The sequence below is a fragment of the Protopterus annectens genome, chromosome 2.part2 (assembly GCF_019279795.1).
Source record: "Protopterus annectens isolate FY-2018-M chromosome 2.part2, PAN1.0, whole genome shotgun sequence".
NCBI lineage: Eukaryota > Metazoa > Chordata > Ceratodontiformes > Protopteridae > Protopterus > Protopterus annectens.
Window position 1 is genome coordinate 291,132,036 of NC_056730.1, and position 6,582 is coordinate 291,138,617.

The window sequence follows — 6,582 nt, forward strand, 5'->3', positions numbered from 1 at the left end:
ACACTAACTGATGAGATTCAAATCAATGTGGGCACAGGCAACCTAACAAAAGCTCTTTCCAACAACCTTACCAAAGCATTTGATACAGTAGATCGCATTATTTTACTATCCTGCCTTTTAGGTAGAGGCATCAGCCCACAAGCTAATCAATGGTTTAAAGACTCTCCCAAATCAATCATTCAAAGTAAAAGTAGACTCCTCCCTCTCATCCAACACCACTATATATTCCCGTGCAACACAAGGCTCATTCCTGCCCACTTCTCCTTTCAATGTTTGTAAACAAACTATCATTTGACCTACCCCATTTAAAACTACTACTGTGCGCAGATGATATGATCTTCCATAGATCCAGTCCTAGACACCCAAGATCAACTTCAGTATGATCTTCTAGAAGTTAATACGTGGTTCACCCCCAAAACGCTCCTTCTTAAACTTAAAAAAAATAATGACATTTCCATGAAACATACTAAAAACTTAGACCCTTCTGATTAAGGACCAAAACAACCATAGCATAGAAACTACCCATACACTCATGTACCCTAGTATACAGCTGAACCAAACACTTATCTTTCACAGACATATTGAAAAAAATCATTCTAAAGTCAGTTATCTACTATTCTAGACCCAGAAATAATTCAACTATTTTCACCACCATCCAGAGCAGCCAAGCAGATTACAATCTACGCCTCTTCAAAATAGCTTCAAGCAAAAGCACCACAGCCTTACAAACCATCTCCAATAAATTATGTCAGTTAATAGCCAAATCCCCTCAACCACTGGCAGTCACTACAAAAGGCCAATTGGCTACCTGTGAAACACGCAGATGACCTCTTTCATGGCTCACTACTTTTTAAACTTCTCCACAAAGACACCCTATCTCCCCCGCTAACAAAGTCTTTACACATGTCACAACTAGGTAGAATCTTAGAAACTAATCACATTCTCGCCTTATGCGCCACACCCCAAGAATTAAAATCCAGTGCACAAACCATAGTTTCAATGTCCTGGCCCCAGATTCTGTCAGTCTCTCCTGTCCAGCCCAAAGGAAGCCTACAGATACTCTTAAGTTCAAATTCCTGTACAAAGAATTATTCTTTAAACAAAGCAAATGCATGTGCATTGATGTATGTCAGATCATCTAATTCACCCAGTTGCCTCTGTAAATTAGTTTATTTCTGCTTTCTTTCTTGCTCTCTGCTGTACACTCCTACTTTGGTCAACACACATTTGCATATATGTAAATAGTTTCATTAATATATATTTCATTAATATTTCATTAATATATCTGCAACAGTGTTACACCTACATTTTTTTCTTTTCATTTGTATTTTTACAACAGTGTTCTGCCAATCTGATGTTAAATTGTTTTTGAGCAGCTTCTCTGTATTATTTTGTTGTGTAAACTTGTTGCATTTTGTAACCCATGCTGAGCCTACAAATGGTCATAAATAAATATACACATGGCAGCATATCTGTCTAGTAACCCATGTGATTAATACAAACTGCAGCATATAATATAGAATATTATGATAGGGTCTCCAAGTCATAACTCATTTATTTTGTGTTCACAACACAGATGACAAGAAAGAGAATCTTGGCATCCATGGTAAGAGCACATAAAATATGGGTGATGATCAGAGACCGATCATAATTCTTTATAGTGCGTGGAGTTTTATCTGGTACATGTATTACTACTTACAGAAGAGAAGGGGAAAATATTGAAGAGCAAAGTATTTTACTGCCTTTAAAAGCTGGTAAAGAACTTTGCTCTACCACTGTTAAACAGGCAGCATCATACTTCTGAGTCTCTTTGCTTAAGAAATAAAATCTTAAAATGTTAATAGCATAACAGATTTTTCATCAATATTTATTTTCTTAAGTATGAGCAGTATGAAACTCTATTACCTGACATTACCATCTCTGTTGAAGTGCAAAGTGTTTTACTAACAATGAAAGCCAGTAAATCACTTTGTGCTGCTATTATTAAACAGTGGTATAGCTGTTAATTTCCTTGCTTAAGAAAAACAAATTCTATTAATATTAGTATGATTGTCTAACGTCTGACATTAGTGAATGTCTATAAAAAGAACTATGAAAGTTAGTGAGTCATTTTAATTATCTAGCATAAGACTAGCTCTTAACAAAGTTATTAAGCACCTTTCTGACATCATAAAGATGCTTAACATGCTTGTCTTTTCATATCATAATCAACATGCTCCATCCACTACATTAAAATTGAAGCTCACTTTTTCTCACAATTTTTAAAAGCATTTCTGCACTTTTTGTTAACATTTTTCTCAATTTTATAGTGAGCTTGCTTATCATGAAAGAAACAACAATCCATGTTTTTTTGTAATAGTGACTAGAATATTGATAGTTGTGACTCAAGCCATAATCTTTATCCCAGTGGATCTATGGTGCAATGGATAGTGCATTGGACTTCTATTAAAATGGTAAAAGCCATTCAAAGTTTGTTGGTTCTAACCCCAAGAGAGTCAACTAGTGGTTTCATAGTGTAATGGTTAGCACTCTGGGCTCTGAATCCAGTGATTTGAGTTCAAATCTCAATGAAACCTTTCTTCATTGAGGGTTGGCATAATAGTAAAGTGTTTACCTCTCAGACACAAGGTACTGGGTTTGAGTCTTACCTTTGAGAGAAATTGGCTAGGCTTAAAATGGCCCACAAGGCCACCTAGCCCAGTACTTGTCTATGAGCCTAGGGATTTCAAGAATAATAACAAGCCATGCTAATCAACTTGTATTACAGGCAGACCAGTGTATCACTGGCTCTCATCCAGAAAAGTAATGAATTTTACCTGTTAAAGAGTACACAGTACTGAGTTTTATGAGTTGTCAGTGGGAAATGTATTTTTTGCAGAAACAATAGCAGACAAAGATAGTCCATATTATGGCTGTGCCAACATGATCCTTCTTCTCTGGCCACAGTTGTTTCAGGTCCAAGGATTTTGTTTATCTTACTGCAAAGCCAGAATTGGTTTAAGAGTTTATAGGATATCTACTCCAGGTATTTTGTAAAGGTAAGGTGCAAGTTAAGCCAAACCCTGAAAGGTTTCATAGAGGTGACAGTTTTGAGTACATGGTACTCTAAGCAGCCAGGTTTTGTTTTTCCTAATATTAATGGTAAGGTGATACACAAAAAACAATGATAAAATACTGACGTGGACAGAGCATGCTATTATGTTACTGATTTTCCCTTCAGATACTCTATGTAACAGTCAGAGCATGTAAGGTCTTGGAGTCGACATAGTTGACTAAGGTTATGAACTGTTAATAAACTGCTTCCAGTGGTCCATAGCTTGATTCTCTGATCCTCTATTGATTTGCTGTTTAACCCTGAGCAAGTCAGACAGGGCCTTAATGAAACTGGGTAGGCTCTTACTGGTCTCCTAGACTGCATACCTAGTACGTCCCTATAATGAACACTCATGTCTTGAATAACTCATTCATCTCTTAGGCTGGGCTACTGACTAGGACAAAACTGGTTTGAATTTGGCAGCCATGATGTGATGTCAGCACCAGAATAGTGCATAAAAAATGAAGAGTGTAAATTTAAGACCCAGAAAACATTAATCTGATAAATAGATGTTGTCATAGTTTTTCTTTATTCCTCATGTTACTGCATAAACATAAATCCATTATTTTGCAAACAGGTTTTTATTAAAGAACATGTCCTTCCCAAACTGCTGGTGTTTTACACACTCAAATAAATGTTGTCATATTATAATATATAGATAAATGAGTTCCTAAACTCTTACAGCTTTGCCAGGCCTCACTAACCCATAAATCACTGAACTACTTTTGTAAATACAGATACTTTGCATTATACAAAGGGATGTGAAACAAGGCTGCGTATAGTGACGAAATGCACCCAACGGCTATTATCACTTTGAGAAATCATGTGCTTTTTAATAACACAAAATTAACTATTTATTAGCTAGATGTTCATCGATAGATCATTGTTACAATAGCCTAAGCTATGTGGGACATATCCTGCCAAGAGTCTGTTTTCAAAGCTTTCAGGTTTCTTCTTCTTAGAAGACAGAGGGGTGCCAAAATTCAGAATTTTCTTGTCATTGAAGAGATCAGTCAGACTCAGTGTTAGATACATATTCAGTGGTTCAGCAGTCGACTACTTTAAGAGTTTGGACAGATAAGTACTTTGTTGGGAACATTCCCTTAATATTTCTGTGGAAAATTGCACTTTTTTGTAGCTTATGCCTATGAGAAATGGGAAAGCGTCCATGCAGTCACCAAATTCCCCTACGCAGAATCACACTCAGCTATTCTTTTTTGCTTAGATTAATAGCATAGCATAACATCCAGTCATGCTCTGTATGTTTGCCATTTACAACTGCAGTCTAGGAGACCAGTAAGAGCTTAGCCCATTTTCCCTAAAGCTAACTCCTTAAATCTATTTGTAGAAAATCAGTGGTTGAATCCACTAACACTGCCAACTATGGACTTGTGTGCTAGCCCTTTGGACATCTTCCTTCTGATTGCCAAGAAGAAGAAAACTGTGAAAGAGATCCCTAAAATAGCAATTGCTGTATCAAATTTTCCCTAGCCCTCTTTGGACAATTTGACAGTGGCCATATCAGAGGCCTTGGATCTTTTATCTGCTTCTTCCAACCCCTCTGATGTGCTCCCCAGGAAATAAGTAAGGGTTGGGAGTCTGACACATCCTCTAATACTTGTCATACAGCTCTTTGGGAGAAGGGAGAACCAAGCTTGGTTATATTGGAAAGGGCTGACTGTGCCCTGCAGATATTAATTAGGGAATATCTACTGGGTTTTCATTCATAAGTCCAGAAATCTAAGTACATTCAAAGTTTTCCTTATAAAAAAACAAAGTAAAAGATTCAGAAAGTTAAACTGTTTTCCTTCTACTACCCCTTTTTCTAAAGAACCCATAGAGGAATAGTTTCCTTTGCAAAATGTTTATTTAAAACCTTCCAAACACTTCAGACTGCTGACCCAGCTTCTTCACAAAAAAGGAAGAAATCATAATCTCCTTCAGACTCTGACGTTGAGGAAGTAGGGCTAGATTATGCTTCCCAATATCTTCACCTGAATCTTTTTAATGAGAACCAGAAGAAAATATTTCTTCAAATTCTCTTGCAGAAAAAAAAAATCTCCTCTCTGACACTACTAGGGTAGGAGGAATGAAAAACTTATTTTAATCTGGATAAAAAGGACATTCTGATACTCAGAGGAAGTGCTGCAACCTATTTCAAGTAGAACCCCCTACTCTTTTGGCTATTGCTCCTGTCATTGGGACATTATACCTTTTTAATGCTGCTTGTAAGACTCCTATCAGTCAGGCTTCTTCCCTTAGCAAGCCAGACTTTACAAAGTACCTCAGATACATAAATTTCTTTTCCATAACCCTGTCACTGACCCATCTGTTACTTCCTTATCAAAATGCCTCGATCTAAACATCTTTCTGCATCTAACCCAACACCACCTGATAAAGATGGCAGTTTCTTAGGTAGAGAAAAAGGTTTACACTGCTTCCACTCTAGATTTTAGAACAGTAAACCAAATGTCTAAATATCTTTTGGCAACCTTTGCTGGCATGAACAAGGCAGAATTACCTGCTTCTGATGTTAAGTCTTCATTACTTTCTATGCCTTCCTCAGTTACTCAAGTTATGGTGCATTCCCTGAGATTTTCCTTTGATGCTGCAGATGCACCAACTGGTTCAGTAAAGTGCATGTATGAGTTGCTAAAACCCCAAAACTTTCCTGAGGATATCAAATTCCAAATTCTTAATTCCCCCCCTCCCCCCCACGATGAGGAAGTTTTATTTCTCTCCTCTACTGCTAAAATACTTAAAAGGTTTAAAGAGAGTGGAAAGCAGCTTCAAGGGGTAAAGCAGATTTTTCAGTCCCCATATGTAAGAGAAATTACTCATCTAGCCCTCGGACATTTTATAGAAGGCTTTTCAAATTGCAATAATTGCAATAAATTCCAATAATGATTACTGCGAAAAGTTCCCCTTTTCTGTGCAATTTTTATGTATAATTAGTTAAGAGCCTAAGATAAAAATGTCTTTCATGTCAGCAGTGGCTGTTTTAATACAGATTGTCTATGTGTGAAAATGCCTCCACTTTGAGAAGGAGTAACACAATTTCATTCAGTGATGCACAAGTTGTATACTCTGAATGACAATAAAGTTTACTTTGACTTCAAACAATTCCTACAAAATTCAAGAAAGTAACAATTTAAAAAAGTAATGGTGGAGTAGCTCTAATAAAACAGAGGGTCACCACAGGCTCAGTCTCAGCCCCCCCAAAAAATGATTAACTGTTTACACCACTTCCTCCCCACCCTGGCAGCTATCAAAACCTTTCAAGGAGTCTTTCTCTATATCTTCCTAGATGCTATCAGGTTACAGCAGATTCTTGGGTATTAGGAATCATTCAAAATGAATAGAAGTAACCATGGGAATCTTTCTCTCCAGTCCTAGTAATTCAGCCTGTACCAAGGAGCCAAAAGGCAAAGGACTCTCTTCAAGAATATTTCTCATACCAAAGAAACAGAGAGCATGGAGACCTGCTT

At 37.0% G+C, this 6,582-nt stretch overlaps 1 non-coding gene across 1 annotated transcript; it reads left to right on the plus strand.

The window, feature by feature from the left end:
• The first annotated feature begins 2,504 nt into the window (after nt 1-2,504).
• On the plus strand, nt 2,505-2,576 carry TRNAQ-CUG. The gene has a single exon. It is a non-coding gene; the product is annotated as a tRNA-Gln (tRNA).
• The last annotated feature ends 4,006 nt before the right edge of the window (nt 2,577-6,582 follow it).